The sequence below is a fragment of the Rhinolophus sinicus genome, chromosome 16, assembly GCF_057876585.1.
Source record: "Rhinolophus sinicus isolate RSI-liver-muscle chromosome 16, RSI-T2T, whole genome shotgun sequence".
In the NCBI taxonomy this organism is placed as follows: Eukaryota; Metazoa; Chordata; class Mammalia; order Chiroptera; family Rhinolophidae; genus Rhinolophus; species Rhinolophus sinicus.
In genome coordinates, this window is record NC_142516.1 from 109,968,734 (window position 1) to 109,994,820 (window position 26,087).

General features: G+C 35.5%; 1 protein-coding gene and 1 pseudogene across 1 annotated transcript in view; one reads left to right on the top strand and one right to left on the bottom strand.

The window, feature by feature from the left end:
* The window catches only part of VEGFC (vascular endothelial growth factor C), a 191,982-nt gene that overhangs the window by 144,480 nt on the left and 21,415 nt on the right, over positions 1-26,087 (bottom strand). The window contains exon 2 of the mRNA XM_074329888.2: positions 8,113-8,186. The gene's annotated coding sequence lies outside the window, so the exon portion shown is untranslated. The remainder of the gene's footprint in view (positions 1-8,112; positions 8,187-26,087) is intronic.
* LOC141571251 (methylosome subunit pICln pseudogene) lies at positions 11,333-15,855 on the top strand (annotated as a pseudogene).

Consider the following 26,087-nt stretch of genomic DNA (forward strand, 5'->3'; position numbering starts at 1 on the left):
GAATGGATTTTCATATGTTAGAGCTGCTTAAAATTGTGTTCAGAACAAAACTCCATGTTTCTGTCACAAAGAGTTATGCAATTTGCTCTTTAAAGATTATCTTAATGAACCGACATTCTGTCATGTCACAGCTGAGCATGGAAATTCACTCGTTTAAGTTCCAGCACTGCTTGCTAATCCCCTGACCAGCTTCACTGGAAAGGGTAATTCTTTTAAGTCTGGTGTTGTGGTGCTGTGCTGTAAACACACTCCTGTTTATTCCAGCTAATGAGAAACAGGCTGTCTGGAAATGTGTCTCTGAGGAAATCTTTAGAAAATAAAACTCTCTAGATTGACTGAAAAGATAAAGTTTGGTAACACGTAAGCAAAACATAATATCAAGCTGGAAAGAAGGCAAATCAGATGTAAAATTTACTTGAATGTGTCAACTTGGGCTTTGGACAGAACAAGGAAAAATACTGAGCTTTTCACATGTATGTAGTCTTTCCTTTCCCCTTTCTCTGCAGTTTTACTATTGCCTCCCCCTCACCCCTTTTGTCCAGTTTTGTTCTCCTGGTGGATTCCTTCTCTGGTTTTATCTCTCCTGGAATTAGCCCGGCTGTCTCTTCTTCATTCTATTACATTTTAAGGTGTCTAATAGTTTATAGCCTTTTAATCTTAGGGCTCTTTTTGTAGACAATTTTGAAGCTTCTGTGGCTGCATTAGATCCTTTCATTTGAAAGGCACTAGCGTTTGAAAAATAGTCTTCATTACTGGAAAGTTTTGCCAGGCTATGACTTACTGAACATTGACTTTTGCTTCCCCTTGGAGAATACTGTTATTCAAAATATAAATTATTTTGCTTAGGATAGAATATATAATAATAAACAAGTGACAAGGCTTGTTTATTTTTCTATGGCTTCTCATCAAACTCTAAATCTCCTGAATCTCTCTCCGCTATAATCTTTGACTCCTTGAAAAGATATGATCTACTTTCTGATCATTAGTTTGTGTGTATATGCAAGTGGAACTCCCACTTCAAATATATTTACCAAGTCATTCTAAATTTGTTTCTGTCATCCATGCCTTTCTATCATTTGTTATCACTGATTTTTTTTTTTCCCTAATACTACCAAAAGAGCAGTATTGGCAATGCCCCATGTTGATCAGATAATCTTCTTCCAGAAAACATTTATGGGTTATTTTTCTATAGGAACATAAAAAAAGCCTATATCAAACTTAATTTAAACAATATTATTATGTGTTTTCTTCTAGTAAAAAAAGTCATGTAGTATGATACAAATTTCTCACTAATTGAAGATTTTTGCCAGCCAAAGAACATACAATTTTGGAGTTATCACTATGGTATTCAGGTTGTAGATCCTAGAGAGAACTGGAGTATAGAAAAATGACTTGGTGACCTCCCTGGAAGATTACTACTATGACCATTGCTACTATTACAATTTCACATTTTCATATGCTTTCTCTTTTCACAGCTTCTATTTCTCCCAATATGGTAACGAAAGACAACCAGACCTTTCATTGTGAACTTTTTCATGCTTAATCTCATTTGCAATTCATAATTGCTTAATGATAAATGTGCAGTAGGTAATATCAATGATATTTCAATGGAGGCTCTAAGAGATTAAATAAATTACTTAATCAAGTTAACTAAATTAGGAGCAGAAATTTGCTGATTTCTACATGTATGATCTACAAATGACCAGTGGATCTAAGTTTATGGGCCATGGGCCTTCAGATTTCTATAGACGTATTTCAGACAGGTTGATATCCACATATATATCTGTAAATTGAATACATATCAGCATAATATCTTTATGAGTACTTTTCAATGCAATAATTAAAAAACAAATTTATTTTTAAATTTTGTCATATTTAACATAAATTTGTATCATTATGTATTTCTTAAGCAATGATTACTAAAGATAAAACTACTATGTACCATAGTGTCTGGAATATATATATATATATATATATATATATATATATATATATATATACACACACACACACACATATATTATATATATATGAAGACTCTTCATACCAAAAAATGCTAGGAACCACAGCATTAAATCACTGTTGCAGAGTCTGGGCCACAAATAAATCTGAGGAGATGGAAAGGACTTATTCTAATCATAATTATAAAAAAGCAAAGCTTCTTTTGATTTCCTTTTCAGCTTTCTTAGAGCTTTTACTCTCCTCTGTCATACTCCCACTTCCTGTCTATCTTCCCTCTCTAATCAGATGCAAAAAGTGATTTTTATTTAGTAAATTCCTGTATTAGCAATATTTATTGAATGTCTATTGCAGACTTGTCAATGTGCTATACACCTTATGTACATTCATTTCATTTTATTTTTATATCAGCCTTGCAACATAGATATTATTAGTCATGTGCTGCAGATGAAGAAACTGAGGTTCAGAAATATTCATTGCTTCAGGATTACAAAGCTGGTGAAATACAAATTAATGATTCAAAATCAAGTCTGACAAATTCCAATGCTTATATTCTCGCACAGATAAATCTTTGAATTTGTATAGTTTTGAAACTTAGGTATGAAGAGAAGTAACTTAGGTAGTTCCACAATATAAGATTTCATTTTGCTTCTTCAGAATTAGCCTCTGTTCATTGAATGCAGGGGCTGTGTCTTTTAAGTTCCTGTGTTTCCAGCACATAGCAAAATGTGTAGCATATACCAAATGTCCAGGGAAGCCTTAACTCCTTTGTCATTCCTACATGTAGTTGATCAAATAATGCTATTATTTCTATCTCAATAATATCTCAAAATGTGTCCTTTTTATTCCCATTGCCACTACATTTGAATAGGTCCTTGTTATGAACTGAATTGTGTCCCCACAAAATTCGCATGTTGAAACTTTAATTCCCAATGTGACTGTATCTGAAGGCAGGACCTATAAGGAGGTAATTAAATTAAACTGAGATCACATGACAATATTGGTCTAACCCAATAGACGTGTGTCTTTATATAAAGAGGAAGAGACACCAGGATGCGCACGCACAGAGAAAAGATTATGTGAGGACACAGTGAGAAGACGGCCATCTGCAAGCCGAGGAGAGAGGCCTCAAGAGAAACAAACTGCTATCACCTTGAATTTGGATTTCCAGGCTACAGAACTATGAGAAAATACATTTCTGTGTTTAAGCCACCCCACCCAATCTGTGGTATTTTGTTATGGCAGCACTAGCAAACTAACACAGTACTCATAATTTATCATCAAGAAAATTGAAATAGTTTCCTAATTTTTCCATTCTCCATATTTTACTATTAGGAAGGGAGCTCTAATTCCTTGGTCTCATGTTTTGGTGAAGTGATTTCCCTTTGAGGAGCGCAGTTGGCTGCATATGGTTTGATTAGCAGATCTTTATTTCCTGTTACCATTTCCAGAAGGGGCACCAGGCATTCAGAAAAAGTTGATATGGGAAAATGGCCAGAGTCCCTTAGATAGGTGGTTAGATCAAGCTGTTCCTGTGTCTTTTATTATAGTATTTTTCAGGGACACAGAAATTATATTTTAAAAAGTATTTGTATACAATTTTCTCATACAAGTATGACTTGATCCTCAAAACAAATCTGTAAGATATGTCATATATAACCCTCCAGTGCATAGCTGAAGAAACAGATTTTAAAAATGAGAAATTTGTTCCACATCTGACAGACACTTAGTGGCAAAAACACCCTAGACATGCAATGCTTCCGATTCAAAGCTCATTGCTGTTTGAGAATGACACATCAGATTATATTCAGTTGCCTATGCACAATGGAATTGCAACAAACATGTATTTAATTTATTTGAATTAAACTGCAGAAGAAGGCCCAAGGTAGAAATCATTTAAATTAAACATAGATAATTGTGTCAGACATCTTACTCAACAAGTATATGCCCCAAGCAATGGAGTCAATGAAGCCTGAAAGAGTAATTTGAGTTGGTGAATCCTATGAACAAAAAGGTTTCCTTCCTTTCAAGGTTTTCAACCATTGATAAAGAATTAAAATGTGTTGCTCAATGCTAAGTAAGTTGATGATAACACTGAAATTGAATAAACTAATTTAGGGCTATAGAGAATCATTGATTAAGGACAAGATATTCTGATATGGACGTGGTCAAGCGGAGCTATTCCCTTTATAAATTTCTCCTGGAAAATTAATAAATTGACCTTCTGGACTCTATATCTTCTGTTTCTTTAGAGTAAGATTGTTTGAAGAGTGTAAATAGACTTCTAGTGCTTAATCACCACCTCCTGTTGAACCAAAGTAACTGAGGTAATCAAGGTCTTGCCTTGCAAGTTCAAGGACTAGATACTGGCTCCCTCTTAACTTGCCAACAGAAATACCCAAACTGTGTGCTGGAATTCCTCTATCCTCTCTACAGTAATTAACAAGTCTTTTAAGTAGAGAAGTTTGCAACAAATTTTTCTTACAACTTTTGATGATTAATTTTATATGCCAACTTGACTCAGCTAAGAGATGCCCAGACAGCTGCTAACACATTACTTCTGAGTGAGTCTGTGAGTGTTTCCAGAAGATATTAGCATTTGAATCAGTAGACTGAGTAAAGATCTGTCCTCACCAATGTGTGTGAACATCATCCAATCCACTGAGGACTCCAATAAAACAAAAGGCAAAGGAAGGGAACATTTGCTCTCTTCTTGATCTGGAAAATTCATTTTCTAATGCCTTTGTTCACAGGAGCTCCTGGTTCTTGGGTCTTCAAACTCAGGATGGCTCCCTGGCTCTCCAGTTGCAGAGAGCAACTTCTCAGCTCCCATAACCACATTAGCCAATTCCTATGATATGTTATACATAGCTTTCTCTGTATATGCTACTGGTTCTGTTTCTCTTGGAAACCCCTGACTAATGGACAATTATTCTGTTTATTATTCCAAATATATTGCTAATTTATGGTGCTTATCTGCTCTACAATCTAGTCCTTGGATCTTCAATATTTGAGGTTTTAATATTGCTGTTTAAATAAATCATGAATCAGGACAAAAATAGAGGGCAAAGCCATATTATGATTTTTTATTACTTGGAAGAATATGTGTAAACATGTCACAAACCACTGGAATGGTATTAATAAGGAGCTAACGCCTCGTCCTTTCTACATGTCATATGGTTTCCCATCTATTCTCTTATCTTTCTAATTTGTTCTTGTATTTAAAGATACAATTAAATAAAGGGCAATGAAAAATCTTCATCTCAATCAACGTTGAAAATATTTTACTCTATGTCATCTCATCTCCCTTTTCTTGGCTTTGGCTGGTCAATTGCTGTCTGTCATTATTACATTGAAAGGAAATGAAATGGTAATATGATTAGTGTATTTTTATATGACTCAGTTCTCTTTATTTTTATCTTTAACCAGAAAAAAAGTTATTTTCCAATTTCATTTTCTGTGTTTTGATGTCTTTTCTGGGTATATTTTATTTCCTATGCTGGAATGAGTATCATAATGGATGGCATAATTATGTATTTTCTATATCAGCTATAAATATGAGCAGTGTGAAGGGCATACATATCTAAAACCAATGAAAGTTTCCCAACGAATACCAATTTTGTGATATTATAAACTGAATTATTATTACTTAATAAGAAAAGTTTCTAAATAGATTACACGTATTTATATACGTATCCATAAATGATCATGAATACATTATATTAGAGATACTGAACAACTTTTTGGAGAATATTAGGCATTGATTAAAAACACTAGAGATAAAAGTTGTTCCAGTTATTAGAAGAGGAATCGAAGGGAAAGTTTGTTCAGAGTAGTACGGATACCATTACACCATTTATGTAGAGAATGCTTCCAATGATTTGTGACTAAAGTAATTTGCCAGACATAAAAAAAAAAAAAAAATGTCCACTGAATCCCAGGAAAGATATCATTTTAGAAGCTTCACTCATCAATATAAGTATAGAATTATTTATTTTTATTTCAAACCCATTGTGGGATTTTTCACGCTTAGTATACCAAGGTGTTATAATTTTAGGTCAACACAGTAACTATATTATAAATGACTCAAAAAGATCAAAAGTAGAATCTAAATTATTTTCCGCTTTACTTTTTTTATTTAATAGTCATCTCACTTAGATAAATTCAGTTTTAGGTTAACTTGGCATAGTTTCTAATGTAACTTTCTATGTTTAAAAAAGGAAAATAGGCACGATATACTTGACATCTTTTAAAATGTATAACAACTCTACCTTTCTGAATATTGCTCACAATGTTGCATTGTTCACAGCTTTATTTTTCAATGGCCAGAATTTGTTAGTGAAGACCTACATATGGTCAATTAAAAATTGCTCTTATAGTTATTATATCAAATTTATGGATGCAATAAAAACTTTCTTACCACATCTTCAATTAATTTGACTATAGTGTAAAATTTTGTTACAAAGAATTATTCTATAATGTGACTTATCTTTAACTGAGGATGGCAGCAAAGGAGTAAAAATTTTAGGGATTTTTAAGAATTTATGGCATGAATTACACCTAAGCTTTCATTGAAAACAGTCATAATATGCCACTTATTTCTAGTTTAAAGCATTCCACTAGAATTACTCTATATTTCTTTGTTTGTGGTATAATCATGGGAAGTTCACCTAAGGGTAATGTGGTAAATGTAGAAAATTTTGGCTGATTGCAACACACGGGGACTATATTTGGCCTTCCAAAAAAGGATTACTTGGTCCAAAAGTTTTAGCACGCAGCGTCTGGTTTTCAGGATAACATCATGTTTTTCTACAAACTCTAGTCAAAGTTCTGGCTAAGTAGCATCTGAGTATTTGCAGTATTTTTGACAGCTTTTCTTGCCCACGCAACACTGCACTGTCATCATGCCAAGGGTATTCAGTTAATACCTATGAATAGCCTACACCCTTTTGTAAGCTTGAGAAAGTGAGGCCTTTGTGGGATGGGAATAGATATGAACACAAACCATAATTAATGAACACCCTGTATGGATTGCCATGAAATAATAGCTTCAAGGACCCTTCAAATCTAATCTGGCATCAAACTTTCAGTGTCAAAGCAACCTCTTGGTAACAACTTGAGTTAATTTGAAATTCGATAAGTTAAGGAAAGTATATGAGCTTTCTTTTTAACGAATATAACTTAAATTCTAAAATATGGAAACATAGAAAAATAACCTTCACCATGGTTTTGTGATTGATGATTTCAATAGAAAACTGTTCAAAAGTATTTAAAATACTGATTCAGCATTGCATAATCTTTGAAAGCTTTTATTTTTAGTGTCCCTTGGTAAACTCAATTCTCTAATTATTCTTAAAGAATATATATGTGTGAGTCCTCAATTTGGTTTCAATGACAGCAACAACAACAACAACAAAAAAAGGTCTCTGGATCAACACAGGTCTGGGTTTAAATTCTGTATCCCTGACTTGTATTAACCATTTTAGATGTCAAGTTTCTACTCCTTACATTGGGTTAATACAGGTTCCCACTATCCCTTTTTCACAATTGTGAAACCAAACACAAAACCAATGAAAAAAGAATTTTTTTTAATTTGGCAGCAAAACCTGGCCTGATCTGAACCCATTGTCTGCAAACCTGCCCAGAACTGACATGAGATTACATATAACCTTTACTTGTTTCATCCTGTGTAGGTATGCATACTTTTCACCGAGGAAGTATTAACATTGTTGATTGCAGGGACATACCTCAGACCCTAAACCTTGAAGATTTCTGAATTCTGAGATACATTCAGCCCAAGGGATTTCATATAAGGGATTATGGACTTGTCATACCAACTAGGAGTATTGTAAGAAAGCGATGAAAATGAGTAGAGTGCCTGGCACAAAGTAGGTATGCTGCAAATATACATTCCCTTGTTCTTTCACAGATAAATATCCTCTGCAAAATTATATTCACATTAGATGATTTCTTTCCTCTTTATTCCATCCCTCCCACCAATAAAAATGTGACGACATCATTAAAAAAGAATAATTCCAGTTTAGGTCTATAAGATGTAATAAACAAACTGCAATCATTAATTTTGAAATGATTCCATCACAATATTACAATTTTTTAAAAGGCTATGCCAGAGACAATTTCTAATTGCCTTACCTCATTGGATCCTCCGAGGATGTGCAGGATATTGGGACCAACACACAATGGAAGACCATTGGTAAAGTGAAATGCTGAAAAGAAACAAACAAACAAAAAAAGTAAAAAGTTAAACAATGGAGAATGACATTTAGAAGGAAAGCCTAACTGTTTCAACAGTCTGACTAAAAAGCATGAATAAAGAGAATGGGCTCCAGGGCACATATTTGGAAAACATCTAAACCAAGGTCAGTGAGAGAACTATTTAACATGATACTAGAGTAAATAACCTTATTCTTATCTATCAATTCCAAGTGATGATAAGACCAATTTATTTCTGCTTTTAAGTTGAGAATTTTCCAAGTGTACCTTGGCTATTGCCTTATTCTTATGAGGCTCGAAATGTTGTTTACTAAGTCTGAATCAATTGTCTGAAGACACATAATGAAGCAGTGATATCAGTAATGTTTATTTCATCAATGGAGTTAATGCTCTTTTCATAAGTGTGAGTAATAGGTTAAAAATGTACAAAGAGAAACTTGGGAAGGAAATTAAAACAAATATTTTCTGCAGACTCTTTATTTCCAGGCATTTAGCAATTATGTCAGTAATATTAGTGTTTGGCCAATTAACACTTCAAAAAGAGCACCAGAAAATCAATATAGAAAAATTCATACTGTCAAGAAATGGGGCTTGTAAACTTCTTATCTCTCCCATAGAGGAGATGGAATATTACACTACACACATGAGATTTTCATTGAAGACTAAATTTCAATGTTATAAAGATATCTCTCTCTCTCAAACAACATTGACTTGTACAAATAATATAACTATAATTAGAGGAATATTAACAAGTGCTAATATAGTAAAAATTCAACAAGAGCATTTTATATCATGGAGAGAGGATGTTATGACATATCCTCTTAATTTTCCTTTACAGACTGTCAGGAAAATCTTATTGTATCACTCTAGAGTAAGCTAGTAGATGGCTGTTTATGAGGATATCAGACCTGGTCTAAAAAGAGAATGAAAGTCAGATGTTTGTGGGAGAAACACAATGCAAGAAGGCAAAGTAAAAGACATCAGCCCTATCTGCAAAGAGATTTTATAAAAAACAAATAAAAAAGTTGTCATCAATACCCATCAGTTCTTTGACTTGGTGATTCACAGACCCCTAAAAAGCGTCCCTTTATACTGCTAAGAAAGTCTTAACATGCACTTTGAGAAATAGTGTTCTGTATCAGAGTGATAGTTAGATTTGTATGTCAATTTGGCTGGCTATAGTTTTAACCCAGCGTTTTAATCAAACACTAATGTAGGTGTTGCTATGAAGGAATTTTGTCCCTGTGGCTAACATCTACAATCAGGTGACTTTAAGTAAAGAAGTTGACTTTGGATAATTTGGGTGGACCTCATCCAATCAGTTGAAAGCCTTGAGAGCAAAAACTGAGGTTTCCTGGGGATGAAGAAATCCTGCTTCAATTGCCTCAATACCGCAACATTAACTCTTGCCTGAGTTTCCAGACTACTACCCTGCCCTACAAATCTCAGTTTTGCAAGCCCTCAAAATCATGGGAGCCAATTCCTTCATCCTGTTTTTCTGGATCACCCTGATGCATATCACTTTCAATCACTACCAATCATAGAAAATTTAAAATGCCTGACAGTACCTTTCTTGGCATTGCTCTGTATATGAGCATAAAAGAAAGTTTGAAAGTAAGCAGGCCCAGGATTGAATTCTAGCTTGCTACTTTCATCTGGGTAAACCAGATGAGTCAATTAGTCACTTTCAGACTCAGTTTTCTCATCTATAAAATGGGGATAATGACACTTACCTCAAGGTGTGGTTGTGAGGATTGATGAGATAAAATATGTAACAAGCACTGAATAGTGGTAGCTTTTACTCTAGTTTCTGACTCTGGATTTGCTAGTTTTACATCTGTAGTTAAGATCAGTAGAAGGCAGGGCAGTGAGCACCTTGGAGCATCTGTCACAGGAGCATGAGCAAGCCTATGCCTTCTTTAAGCTAAACTGCCTACGCTAAGCTTCTTGCTCTCTTCTGCCTTCTGGTACACTCTGCTTTGAACTTGGTCTGTTTCCATGTGATTTTATTCTGATACAGGTTTGTCCCAGTTCTACTTTTGAGCTCCCTAATAGGCTTTGGCATCTGAGCTCAGTTCTCTTGGGTTGGACTTTTTTCCTGTCCCTTGTTTAGCTTTATTCATTTGTTGTTATTGTTTTTCCTGATGGAATGCAGCTAAAATGTAGCTCAAGATGCATAACATTTTAAAGTAAACTTCATTTAAGTGCATTAAATTAAAGCTTATAAGTCATAACTTATCCTTGCTTAACATTTCATTATGCAAAATCCTACCTAGATTTTTAATATTTGAAGTAAATGGAAAATCTGCATGAGCTAAACATAAATCACGTGTGTATACTAAGGAGTAGGGTATGTTCTGTGTAATCTTTGCAGTGGTCACATACCATATATGCACAGATGTTCTAATACATAATGTTTAAGTTATGTATACATCTGACTATATATCCAAAACATTATTTTTATTAACAGCTACAAAACAACATTGATAGTCATTTCAACATTGACAGTATTCTCTGGTTTCCTAGGAAATGTCTTCTTTATGGTGAGCATTTTGCTTACTATGGCTAAAATAATACTAATAAGCAATTTATTTACCTTAAGATATGAAGCAACCAAGAGATTCATAAAATTGCTTCATCATTCCCTTCTTATTCTTTCTCGTTATGTATTCTTCTAGCATTATTATTATTATTATTATTATTATTTATTATTTTTGCAAATTCAATTCTAATTAATTAGAATATTCCTATGCACACTAGCTAGGATTTGTCCAATAAGTAAAATTTTCCTTTGGTGAAAGGATTCCAAATCTTAAACCAAAAATGTTATATTTAATGCTAAACCTTTAGCATTAAGGTTTAATGTTAAATCTTTGGTTTTAACCAAAAAAATAATAAAAATTTATTTTGTAAGTGAAATAAAAATATTTAGAGTAAGGTGAAATGAAACATAGTAATATAGCTGAAATCATTTAATTATTAAAATTCATTGAAGAGATTATATTTTTATGTTCTAAAATAGAAAATAAAATAAAAGAAAACTGTTTTTTGTTTTGTTCTCTTTTGGTTTTTTTCCTGGGTCAAGAGCTATCAGGTGTCCTTTGGCCTCCAGGCAATAGATTAATGTAAAGTTTGCGAGATGGGTTTTGATGGTAGGAAAACAGTGGTGGCCAGGATTCAAAACTAATTGAATTGTATTTTCCCAATTATTACTTTCCCCAGAGATTTCCAAAGGAATTTAGAGTATATAGAATATATATGACACTGGGAACATAAGATTTATTAAAAAGAAAAAAATTGTACTACTTTTCTTATTTGAGAAATGGTTGATGATGGTTTATTTTGCCTTGCTTGTTCTTATTAGGACACTAATGTCATTAAAAATAATAATACTAATAAATCTAGGGAATTGCACTTCTGGCCAAGATTCAATAACAAGGACTGAATTTTCTCTCCTGCATAAAACAACCATTAAATTAACAAAATGTATGAAAAAGTGATTTGCAAGACACTGGGCATCAGACAAAAGGTAGTGATCTCTGGGAGAGAGAAAACAAACAAGGCAATCATTGCAATTAACTCAGTTTATGGATGTGATTGAGTTTCCAACTGTTCGGCAAGAAGGGGTATCCCAGGCTCAATGCTGTGGAGGCCTTGAGTGGATGAGACCAAGTTAAGAGTCCATGGAAACCAAGGCACCTAGAGTTCCCAGACAGAGTACTAGAGAGAAGAGAACGGAGCAGATAAATAACTCTGGAAACCCGTGAAGGGTCTCACTTGAGTATTCAACAGAATACTGATCAGGGCATGCATACATGTGAGGGAACTTTCCAAAGCTGAGGAAAGAGTCCTTAAAAGAGCTAGCAGGGTTGGTTCCACTAACCACATTGAAAAGCCTCAAGACTTATGGGGCGCTGGGTAGAGTACACAAAAGAGCCTTGCCTTTGTAGGGTGAGTAATTCAGTTCTGGATGAAGCATACCTCTGGTTCCACCTACAAAAATTTAAAAAACAGAAACCTGAAAGGACCAAACTGTTTCCAAGTAAAATAACTGTGTCCCATAACAAAGCACAAGTGCATTTATAGGATTATAAAAATGTCTAACCCCATAAGATCAAATCACAATCACTGGCAATAAAAAATTACCAGACATGTAAAAGGTAGGAAAGTGTGAAACATGAGAAGAAGAATCAATTGATCAAAATTGACTCAGAAGTGACAGAGATTGTAATTAATACAGAGATATTAAACAGTTATACTTGTATTCTATGTTAATAAAAAGAAAATTAAGTAGGGAAATGGAAGATATTTTTTTATAAAAAATCTGAATTTCTGACCTGAAAAATTATACTAGAGGAGATTAAGGTTAGATTAAACTTTTCAGAAGAAAAGATTAGTAATAGAAACTACTCAAACAAATACACAGAGAAAGAGAATTTAAATAAATAAACACAGGATCAGAGGGACAGGTTCAAATATACATGTGATTGGAATTCCTGAAGAGCAGGAAGTAGGGCAGAAAATTATTTGAAAAATTAATGGTTGAAAAATTTCCAAATTTGATAAAACTATAAACTCATATACCCAAGAATAGCAATAAACCCCAAGTATGGAAAACAATATGGATGTTCTTAAAAAAAATTAAAAGTAAAAATACCATTAGATCCAGCAATCCCACTTTGGGGTATACATCTAAAAGAAATGAAATCAGTATCTCCAAGAGATATCTACTCTCCCATGTTAATTGCAGCATTATTCACAAAACAACTTAAGTATCTGTCAACAAATGAATGGAGAGTGACGTCAGAAGCATGGTGGCATGAGAGGTCCCCCTGATCTCTACCCTTGAAGTTACAAGTTGAACAGCAATAATTCAATAATTGATTCTCTGCTTAACACACAAACATGTCTTAGAGAACCATCCATCAAAACATCTGAAGATGGGAGAATAGGGGCAAACAGGGGAGGAGGAAGGGGAAAAGAGCAGAGACCGGTGCCACAGAGGCAGTTCAGAGCTCATAGCAGGTCTCCAGAGAGGGGAAGATCCAGGCCACAGGTGCACCTCTCTGTGGTCCCAAACAATCCTGCTGAGTAATCACATATAATATGGTTGAACCCAGCGATCAAGGCAGAGACCAAATACAGAAGTATGACAGCTGTGTTCTAGCAGCCACCATTGCCAGGCAGAAAACAAAGCCATTGAGCCAGTCTGCCTCCCCCAACCCTCCCAGAGCTCACCTCCCCACACTTTCCCAGAGCTAGCATGAGGCCCCAGAAGAAGCTGTAGTTGTAAGTTTTGGGTTATAAAGCAGAATATCTACAGCCATGAGAACTAGAGAGACAGTACCTGAGTGGCAGACTCACAGTATGGCTAATCCCAGTGATGAGGGTGGAGATACAGAGGTGAGGCAGCTGAGGTCTGGCAGTTGCCATTATTGGCAGGAGAACAAAGCCACAAACACACCAGGAGCTCTCCCAGTCCACCCCACCCTAACTTTTCATGGTTTATCCCAGCAGGGGCACCTGGGACACAGCACTGCATCAAGCTGAAGGGGCAGCACTAGGATTTCAGGGGCTCAGAACCCCATCACCTATCATATTCTCCCATGGGGGTGGTATCCTGAGACAGAGGGGGGCCTGGTCACAGAGAAGAGGTCCACCTCCCCAGGGAATACAAGGCATTTCCCACTGCCCAGCAGAGATCTGAGAGTAATGCAAGAAAAAATAAAATACTTGTGCTCCAGCATCACCCACTGGAAAACATAAGAAAGACCTCTTTTTATTAACCTGCTTATAGAGTTTACTCCCATAAATGCCTAGGCAGAGAAATAATCCATGAAATACCATGAACAACTAAGGTAACAAGGCAGCTCAGAGAGAAAATGAAAACTGTCCAGAAAATAAATTTAAAGTCATAGAAATATGTGTCTTAAATGACAGAGAAGTCTAGGTTGCAGTTCTGAAAAAACTCAACAAGATGCAAGAAAAGTCAGATAGGCAGTTTAATGAACTCAGAAATAAAATCAACAAACAAAAGTAATACTATGCCAAAGAGATTGAAACTTTAAAAAAGAACCAAATAGAAATTCTGGAGCTAAAGTACTCAATAAAAGAGATGAAAAATGAAATAGCGAGCTTAGGAAATAGAGCAGACCAGGTGGAGGCAAGAAATAGTTATATCAAAGACAGCAACCTGGAAAGAATGTAGAGGGGAGAAGAGAGAGAATTGAGAGTAAAAAGCAAATAAAATAACTCTACAAGGACTATTTGACACCATCAGAAAGAGCAATATAAGATTAATGGTTATTCCAGAAGCAAAAGGGAACAGAGAGACTATTCAAACAAATATTCAGTGAGAACTTACAAAATCTATAGAAATAACTAGGTTCTCATCCAAGAAGCAAACAGAACACCTAATTATCTCAATCCAAAAATGCCTCTAAGGCACATTATATTAAAACTGTCAAAAGCTAGTGACAAAGAAAGAATTCTCATGGCAACCAGGAAGAAGAAGATGGTAACCTACAAAGGAAAACCTGTTAGATTATAAACTGATTTTTCAGCAGAAACTCTACAAGGTAGGAGGGAGTGGAATCAAACATTCAAACTATTGAAAGAGAGAAACTACCAGCCAAGAATAATGTATCCAGCAAAGTTATCCTTTAGATATGAAGGAATAACAAAGACCTTTCCAGACATATAGAAGCTGAGGGAATTCCCCACCAAAGTCCTGCATGACAGTAAATACTAAAGGGGGGTACTCTACCCAAAACAAAAAGACAAAAAGATACAAAACTATGAGTAAGAAAACTATGAGTGAATTAAAAAAATGTGGTATAGCGGGGTAAGGAGTAATTGCCACTTCTGCGGCGGGAACTGCAAGCTGGGTTTGTTGTTCTTCACTTTCCTCTGGGCCTGTCTTGGCACTCACTGCTGCAGTGAGCTTCCTTAAAAGTTTCCTGCTGCTGGGATTGGCTGAAGGGGTCTGGAAGCAGCAGCCAGATGCCGAGGCTGTGCTAAATGGGCAGGGCCTTGGCACTGGCACTCTTTATATTACAGAAAGCCGACTGTCGTGGTTAGATGGCTCTGGATTAGGATTTTCACTTAAATACCCCACCTTAGTTTTCATGCAGTGTCCAGGGACCTGTATGTGTATCCATGAGAGCACTTGTATGTTATAGTGAATGCCAAATTTGGAGAAGGGTCATTGGAGAAGTGTCTAAAGAATCTGTGCTGATAAGGAAGAGAAAGACAGAGATGATAATGGTGATGCTATCACTGAATTCAGATTTCTGCCTAGTGATAAATCAGCATTGGAGGCAACGTTCACTGCAATGTGTGAATGCCAGGCTTTGCATCCAGATTCCGAGGATGAAGATACGTATAATTACAATGGAGAAGAATATGATGTGGAAGCACATGAACAAGGGCAGGGAACATTCCTACATTTCAAACCAATGAAGAAGGATTATCCCATTTAACAGTAGAAGGCCAGATCACAGTGGAGAGATGAAAAGGAATGCTTTCTCAGTCTGTGAGCAGCCAGTATATATGACTGGAGTCCAGAAGGAAGATTCAGTAAGAGATTATGAAGATGGCATGGAGGTGGATACTTATACCAGAAGTTGTGGACGGTTTGAGGATGTAGGTGTTGCTCACTGAAAATGATTTTACGCTGCTTTGGGATTCTGCTCAAAACTGTAGGAGAGAACTTGGTGCCTTTTCTACTGTGGAGTGGGTGTTGATGAAAGTATTTTTCCTTCTCCAAAATTTACCTGAACCAGCTCTTTCTTGAGACAGACTACACTGAGACAACAACTTGTCACCAACAGAAGAAACTATGACCTTTATTAACAACGGTGAATTAACATAACCAAGAAGGCATTTGTAGTTTATCGTTTACCCCCAAACTTTCTGTCTATGTACCCTCCGAGTAGGCCTAAAATTCCTGCCTTAAGTGTATGCATGTTCCATAACCTAGCAGGGCTGTGTGGTGAAAATGCACAGGCACGTGAAGTTTTATATAAACTGGATGGGAGAGAGGCTGAAGCTAATATACACCCCTTTAGGGCCTAAGGATACCCTTATCCTTTAAAAAGAAAGACAAAGAGATCTCAGAGAAATCCTGGCCTCACCTAATTCTCCACAGGGGTAATGATCTTTTTACTAATTTGGATCACAGATTAATGTATTCAGGCATCTCTTGGGAGCCTCTTTGGAAACATCCCAGCCACACATACTACCACTAACACAAATGCTTTTAACTAGCTTTTGCTGCATTCACCATGTTTCACCAGTTTTTTCTGTTATGGCCTTTTAGGTCATATCTCTTAATTTTCAGCCTCTTAGGCCAGTTTCTGTAACAGAACAAGTGAAATTGGGGTAAAGTCCTCAAAGCGCTTCAGATGATAATTTATTTTTTGCCTTTGTAATTGCTTAACAAATAAATCTTGGTTTTCTATATTATTGTACTCTCATTCTTGACTCAAACCATTAATGAGAATTTTTTTTTTTTATTAATGCCGGCAAAAAAATGAAAAAAAAAATAAAGAAAAAGAAAATGCAGTATATACACACAATGGGACATTATTCAACCATTAAAAAAAAGAGAAATCTTGCCATTGGCGATAACATGAATTAACCTGTTGAGCATTATGCTAAGTGAAATAAGCCATAAAGAGAAGGAAAAATACTGTAGTTTATCATTTACCCCCAAACTGTATGGTATCACTGATATGTGGAATCTAAAACAAAAGTTTATTTTATACAAACAGATTACAGAATGGTTGTTCCCTGGGACTAGCAGTTGGGGGAAATTGGGAGATGTAAATTGGTTGTAGGCTGAATAAACTCTGAGGAGTTTATGTATTGCATGGTGAGTCTATAGTTAATAATATGGTGTTGTATACTTGAAATTTATTGAGAGCAGATCTTCCCACCATATACACACAAAATAGTTAACTAAGTGAGGTGATAATGTGTTAATTATCTTGACCTTGGTAATCATTCCACAATGGACACATATATCAAATCATCACATTATGGACTTCATACAATTTTATTTGTCAATTATTCCTCAATAAATTTTGGGGAGGGGGGAACTAAACCCTAAGTAAAAGAAACTCAAAGAAAATTAATTGAGATCATAATTAAATTACTCAAAAACAATGATAAAGAATAAAATTAAAAGCAGCAAGAGAAAAAGGACATCTTAGAGTCAAAGATAAAATTGATAACAGATTTCTCATAGGAATCAATGCAACCAAGAGGACAGCTTGACACCACCTTTAGAGTGACAAAATAAAAATCTGTCAACATAGAATCCTAGCAACAGTATCCTTCAAAAATAAAGACTAGATACTTTTGTAGACATGCAAAAGCTGAAAAAAAATTAATTACTGGCAAATCTACATTACAAGAAACTTTAACATTCAAGCAAAAAGCAAATGATACTAAATAGAAATTGGATCTATACAAATGAATAAAGCATACCAAAGTCAGGTAAATAGACAAGATTTATTTTTCATTATTTATTTTTATAAAGATAATTGAATATCTAAACAAAAATAACAGTGTAATATAGGTTTTCTAAAATATGTAAAATTAAAACATGTCAACAATAAAACAAAAGTTAGGGGAGAAAATACTAGTGTAAGATTTTTAGGCTAAATGTGAAATAGTATAATATATCATGTATATAAACTATGAAAAGTTACAGATGTATACTATAAACTCTAAAACAACTCCTGAAATAACCAAACATGGGAGATAAATGGTATCATAAAATGTATTTAATTAATATAATACAAAAGAAGGCAAGAAAAATGGGAAAAGGAAACAAAGGACAGATAGAAAAATAGAAAACAAATAACAAGATGATTGATTTAAACCTAACCATAATAATCACGCTAAATATAATTGATCTAAATACTACAAACCAAATCAGAGTTTATCAGATTGAATAAAAAAGCTACACCTATTTTTCATAATATTCCCTTACTGTATGTGTACTACATTAAATATAAACTGTAATGATGCCATCTCTCTAATTTCTGATATTTGTAACTTTGTATCTCGTTTTCTATTTCCTGAACAATCTGACTGGAGTTTTATCCATTATAGTGATTTTCTCAAAGGACTAACTTCTAGTTCCAGTGATTTACCATTTTCTGGGGGACAGTGAAGAATATGATTGACTTCACTCCTGTGATTAAGCTGCATTATATGATACCAGTGACGGGATATCACAGATGTAGTTAAGGTCTCAAATCAGGTTACTCTGAAGTAACGTAAGTGAAATTATCCTGGTTAGGCCTGAACTGATCCAGTGAGCCCCTAAAGGGGACCATGCAGAGGCTTCATCAAAGATTCAAAGCATGGGAAGGATTCTACTGCTGGCCTTGCAGGAGGTAGGATGCTGTGTTGTAAGAGACTTTATGGAGGGGGCCTTGTGACAAAGACCTAGTGGCATTTTCTAAGAACTGAGAAGTTCCTTGCTGAAAGCTTAGCAAGAAAACATATCCTCAGTCTTACAGCTGCCAGAAATGGAATTTTTCAAATAAATATCAGTGCTCTTATATATTGCTGGTGGGAATGTGAAATGATACAACATATTTGTAAAACAGTTTGACAATGATACATAGAGCTACCATATGATCCAACAATCCCATTCCTAAGTATTTATTCAAGAGAAACGAAAGCATATATTCCTACAAAGAATTGACCATGAATGTTTATTACAAGTAACTTCATTGTAATAATCAAAACCGATATAACCCAAGTGTCCATCAGCATGTAACTGGTTAAAGCCACAGTTATACCTCCACACAACAGTTGCTTCTTAGCAATGCAAAAGAATGAACTACTGTTACACACTGTAACATAATTTAATCTCAAAATAATTATACTGAGTGAAAGAACCTAGGCTACAAAAAAGTACACATTTTATGATTCAATTAATATAAATTCTAGGATATGCAAGGTAAAGTACAGTGACAAAGGGAGGATTAGTGGTTGTGTGGGGACCAGGGAGGGGGCTTTTAGGGTGGAGGTGTCAGGAGGCAGGAATTAATGAGTCACAGGAGGCTTTTGAGACAGGTATGTTCTTTTCCTTGATTTTGGTGATGGTTTCATGGTCATATACTTACGTAAAAATATATCAAATTGTACACTTAAGTGTATGCTGTTTATTGTATTTCAATTTTAACTTTATAAAACTGCTTATAAAGAAGAATTCTGTTTTGTTTCAATCCCTGAATTTTCTGTTTTTCAGTGAAATCTTCAAAATAAAAATAGAATATAAAAGCAACGATTTGGTCTATACCAGAATTTGGCTTAGTCTTGTGAAATGGTGAAACCAACCATTTGCCTTTACCTTTTGCTTGACATTTGGAACTGATAAGCTGAATTTAAGTTTCTTTCTTTTCTTTTTTTGTTGTTCTTAACTGAACTTATTTTGTATTATCAATGATTGTGAAATCCTGTGGGTTGCCATCGATCTTAATCTCAGGAACTAGTTATGTCATGCAGATTTATTGTTAATATCTGACCACGCACTTTCAGATTTAGGTACACATTCTAAATATAGTTTAGAATGTGCTTCATATATTGGAATTGTAGCAGTTGAATGATGTATATTTAAATGTTATTGCAAGAGTGAAAGCCATAATTGATGATGATTATGAAAGCTATGGATTTTATGTATAAATTATTAAAAACTTTCAAGTTGTCAAATAAGTAGCAAAACACACTGCAGTTAACATATGTAAGAAGGTAAGTATGGATGGAAATTCAGCTTTTGTTACCATGAAATCCAATTTAATTGTTCTTCTGCAACACTGCTATATCCAAGATATATTGGTAATTTTTTCCCCAAATAATTATGTGAAACAGAAAATTCAAGAATAGAGTAAGATAAAAATAAACAACCTAAGTGAGGGCAATAATCTTAAATTTGTTGCTGAAAATACTTAAAAAGCATTTTCTTCAAACAAGGCAGAAAGCTTCAGTGTGTGGTATTGCAACAAAGAAATTGTGTCATTATCATCAACCCAATCTTCAACTTCCAGAATTAGAACTGAAATAAGCCTACATTAGTCATTATTTTTATAGAGAAAAAGGGGAATATAACATGGCTGTGGAAACATTACTCTATGGAAATCTACTTTGGACTTGAAGATGTGTGACCCTTGGAAAGTTACTAGCTCACTTTCTGCATTTGTAATATGGAAAGAATAATGTCTACAATGAAACATGAAATTGTCTATGTGGGCTGACACTTTCTCAGCACTTCGCCCGTCAGCATACAGACTTGGTTGGCCATAATATTCGTTGTCCAGAATTTCTTCACTTCCCAACCACTGACCAACAATGTAGCTTTTATTTTTTAATGAAAACTTCAAAGTAGAAAAGAAAATGTTTTCATTGTTTCATAACTCTGTTTACTTATCAAAATCCACTTCAAGTCCCTCACCTTATTATGCCCACCAATTCTAAACTCTCGTATGATGAATTTGCCCTCTCACTTAGATCCTTACATTGAAAGACTGTCCTTAAACTATCTGATCCTCATTCTCCAAATCCTATAATTACCTATCTCTGTCCTCCTTTGAGACACAAACTAGACTCTGTCTAATTGGGGGCTCTTCCTTACTGCAGTAGGGTAACAAATATAGCTTTGCTTAACCATGGGTTATTCTGGGGGGCCTTTTGGAGAGTAAGCAATTAACATTCATAAACAGAAGAACTGTAACAACCTGGTCACCCATACTTGACACATAGCAGGCTCCTGTGTAGATAAGATACATTCAGATTAAGCACCCTGAAGTGAAGGCCTCAAAATAGTCACAGACACCCATCAGATGGTATTTCTTTCCACTGTTAGTATGTGTGTGAGCACACATGTGTCTGCCTCACCCCAGGCTATGTCAGTAATTAGCTTCTTATATCAGGCTGACTTGCTTATGAGAACCAAGACCACCAATATCCATAGAGCTAAAATATCAGGACTGAAGACTGATGTCACCTGGGTCAATGTAATTTACCTTTTTTTTTTTTTTCTAGGAAAGAGTACATAAATAGCTTCCCTGTTTGATTCAGAAAATGCTTGAAAACCAATTTATTTGAACTACATAAGCTATAGTTCAATTTATTTGAACTATAAAGTTATAAATGCCCCCTTCCTCAGGATTGTACTTTCCTCACTAGAACCAAAAGTGAGAAGTAAATACAGGGGATGGTCTTGGCTTATTGTGGGGGGTGTTCTAATCAAAGATGGCCACCTCGCTGTCCTGACTTTCCATTTTGCTGTCTCTTCTCTCCAGCATCTCAGTCCCTTTACCAAACAGTCTTTGTGTGTCCTAGTCATTGTTCAGTGGACAAACCGAGTTCCTTGACTGTCTCTAGCTAAGTCTCTTATTCCCTTCTTACTCACTATGGTAGCAGCATAGTGACTCCCTACATGGGCTCAATGACAGACCACCCAGCATTGTTGGGATGATTAATTAAATGGATGAGTATATGCAAAGCAAGTAGAAGACGGGCAGTGTTTGCTATTGCAAGTTTGCTTAGCTAATTAAAATGTTTCAGTTCTATGATTTGCATAATTTCACGTAAAAGTCTGCAAGGAAAGGGACAATGGGAGGCTTCTAATTATGGGGGGGTGGGATGGAGAGGAAGGCATGTATTCTTTTATTTTAAAATTAACTAAGTTAAAAACATATGAATGTACCTTGCACATAATATACGCCATAACATGTTTTCATGATTTACAAAATAAGATTTAGAATCAGAAAACCCAAGTGTAAATTCCGGAATTTTAAGACCTTACACAACACAAAATTAATCTCTCAGCTTCATGGACTTCCTATGAAAATGGGTTTAGTAACACCAAATTCATAGATGTGGTGCCAGGATAAGTGAAATAACACATACAAAGTGAAAATGACACTACATAAGTGAAAGATTAATTTCATTCTATTCCAGACATTCTTAAACACTTTCCTTGGGTCATTGAACGTATTTAATATATTCATTTAGAAGCCTAGCAAGGGTGCTCCATTTCAAGGTCTAAGTGATAGATTTTAATGGAGAATATAATACAGGAGTCTATAGGGCTGAGCCTCAAGCAGGAGATAATAGAATGCAGGAGAATCCATAAAGCACGGTCTCCACGGCTTCAAACCTTCTGGCTTAAATGATGTCATATCATTTTATTCTTACTCCAGCTCAGTTAGAAATTTTTCATTTTGAAAGTGACTGAGGTTGGCATTTTTAATAAATTGTGTATTATCTCTTACTTCCTAACCTTCTTTCTTCCTACGTTCAAAAATATGAAAATACAAGACATAAAGGATCAGGCTTGCTGATATATAGATAGTTATAGGTAGATATAGACATAGGCATAGCTGTAGATATATATGAAGGCTGACAATTAAGTTTTCAAACTCATCCTACAAAAAGTGCTATATACCTCATTGCTGAATATCACTACAGTCACCTTTGAAGTACTCCCCTTGGGAAGCTATGCACCAATGTCAGCACCTGGCCCACCCTTCAAAGCACTTTTGGAACTCTTTTTCTGGAATGGCCATCAGAGCTGTTGTCTTATTACCCTTGATGTCCTGAATGTCATCAAAATGTTTTCCTTTCAATATTTCCTTTATCTTAAGATAAAGAAAGAAGTCATTGGGGGCCAGATCAGGTGAGTAGGGAGAATGTTTCAATACAGTTATTTGTTTACTGACTAAAAACTCCCTCACAGACGGTGCCGCGTGAGCTGGTGCATTGTCATGATGCAAGAGTCATGAATGTTGATGAAAAGTTCAGGTTGTCTAACTTTTTCCCAGCCTTTTCAGCACTTCCAAATGGTAAACTTGGTTAACTGTTTGTCCAGTTGATACAAATTCATAATGAATAATCCCTTTGATATAAAAAAAAAAGTTAGCAACATCGTTGCAACATGTTCATGAACTTAACTGTCAGACCTTTCATAGAATCTCTTTTGATGATTTAAGCCTGGGGGTTGGAGCTGGGGAGGGAGGCTGGGGGCAGTGGTAGACTCCAGATTTATTACCTTTAAGTTTGTACAGCTACTTCCCTCACTTTCTCTCTCTTTTGGTGCTTGAATATGAATGTTAGATCTTTTACATCATGCATGATATCTAAATGGGGTAATGAATCCTACTGTATAACAACTAAAATTTGTTAAAAATAATTATTGTTTTAAATAATAAAATCTTTTAAATCATGCATGATATCTAAGTGGGGTAGTGAATCTTACTGTATAAAAACTAAAATTTGTCAAAAATAATTATTATTTTAAAATAATAAAATATATCCCCAAATTTTTATTACTTGTTTACAAAATTGCTGCAAAATTGTAGGTTTGGTGAAAGGCTATTATATTATCCTAAGTATAGCTTTCTTTGAAAGTAAACACGAATATCACCTTAAATCAAACATCCCCTTGAATGTTGAAAATATTTTGCATCTCACGTTGTTTATGGAGTTCCAACACTCTAAAGCAGGGGTATCCAAACTGTGGCCCACGGGCCAACTGTGGACCGCGATCCATTGTTAATTGGCCCGCAGCAAATTCCAAAAATATATTTAGTTTACTTAAACAAACCAGGTGAGACAATATGTACTGCACCTCGAGTGAGTTGCCCGGCTATTTGTGTATTTTACCACATATGGCCCTTGGTGAAAAATGTTGAGAAAAGTTTGGACACCTCTGCTCTAAAGTTAAAGAACCTCACCTAGAACTCTTAAATTTTCCAAACAAAAAATCTCCCAAACAAAAAGAGATAGAGTTAATATGATGTTCAAAAATAAGCACAACTGAAACAGATTTAGTGTTTAGCACAGGGTTCCTGAAAGAGGTAAAATGGGAGTCCTGGTGAATATTAGTAAGTAAGCCTGAGCATGTGGGGAGAGAGAACAATCTCCATATAAAAAAGACTTCTATGTATGAAGGGCTGGAGAGAAAATAATGCATGACATAGGTGAGTATCTAAGTGAAGTTTAGGGAAATTGGAGCAGCAGGTATCAGTGGAAAAAAAGAAGGGATGAGTTGGGGCAGTTGGCAGGGACCAGTTCACACTTTTAATTTACCAGCTCTATTAAGAAATAACCACTAGGAGTCATTTAAGTTGTGAGCAGAAGAGTGAGAGAATATCAAACTGTATTTCCAGAAGATCACTTTATGTGGATGATGGAGAATGGGGTGGAGGTGAGCAGACTAAGGCAGGATGCCCAGTTAGAGACAATTATAGTAATCCAGGAGAGAGATGCAAAGGACCTACTCTAGAAAAATGTCAATGAGTTCAGAGAAAAATGTCCAGAACCCTGCGACATTTGGATGATAAAACTGACCAGACTAGATGATGGAGCCCATGTGAAGTTTAAGGGAGGTAAAGGATAAGAAATAAGAAAGAATGTCAACTGTCTGGCATGAGTAATGGAATACAGGATGAGGTCTCTCACTGAGACAAAGAACACAGTAGGAGGTTTGGGGCAAGAAGATACAATGTCATGTTGGGACATGTTGCATTAGAAGCACTTCTGAGGCATCCAAAGGGGTTTTTCTAGTAAGCAGTCAGATATAGATGCAAAGAGAAAATCTGGGTGGGAAAGTGAGAAAATAAGAGGGCATGCAATGGAACTCTTGAAAATTCCAACGGATGAGGAGACTTTGAGGAGTATTCTGGAACAGGACTCGGTGATTAAAGGCACAAGAGGTTGAAGTGCATGCGAACAAGGAATATGTGAGGAACTTTATGGAATTCTCTTGCTACATCAGATAACACAAGAGTGAAGAAACAGGGTTGGTGAAACTACGAAGGACAGTGTGGTGGCCACAGATGATAGACTATGGGAGATAAAAGACTGACAGCTTCTATTTTCTCTATAAATTAGGAAGGAAAATTATTCACTGACAGGGTTAACAGAATGGAGAAGGTTTCAAATAACCGCTCTGGAGACCTGGAAAATATGTTGAGAAGAGAAAAGAAGGATCGGGATTGCTGGGCAGTACTGACCACCCAAGTGAAATTAGAGTCCATAATTTTATTGTGACAACAATCTGAGCAAGTGACTATTTAGTTACCGTATAGTTCATTTAACAGCCCAGAAATATCTGTTTGATGCTTTCTTCTTCAAATAACAAAAAGCTAAATCCTGTGGATTAAAGAAATATAATAGTACTTTATTTTTCTTCATATACAGAGAATTCTGTTTGTGGTGGCCACAGGACTAGCTTCAGCATCCAGTGAGCTCAGGAATGGTGTGGTGATTTCCCGGGCCTGCTGCTCATGGTTAAAGACAGCTGCTGCAACTCCAGGCAGCACAATTGCATTTAAAGGAGGAAGAATGAAGGGAAGGATACAATTTTGTTTAAATCAAAAAAAGCCAAAGCTTCTGCAGAAACTTCCTGTTATGTCTAACTGGCCAGAGTTGTGTCATATGAAATTTATATATACAAGAGAACCTAGGAAATTGAGTACTTGCCTTTTCTATAAAAGGCAGAAAAGGGAGAAGAGAGTAACAAAGGGATTTTAAATTAGCCCAAACCATAGTGACATCCACACCAGACGTAAGTGTCGGGAAGGTGGCGAAATGGATTGACTCAGGTTCGGGTTTTTCAGGTGGATCCCATAGAAGACAAATAGAGCAAGAACACAGAGGAACAAGTAAGGAGTACTTGAACTGATAATTCGTGAAAGTTAAGAAAATGAAGACGAGAGGAGAATTCATCCCCGTGAGTAAACAGTAAAGAGCCTAGATGTCTTTAAAGTAGCCAAGAACGGAAGTAGTGATATCACCTAAGTGAAAGATCTGGATGGGATAGAAGTGTGGTCAGTGAGTAGGAGTCTGAATTCATGATCTCAAATGTT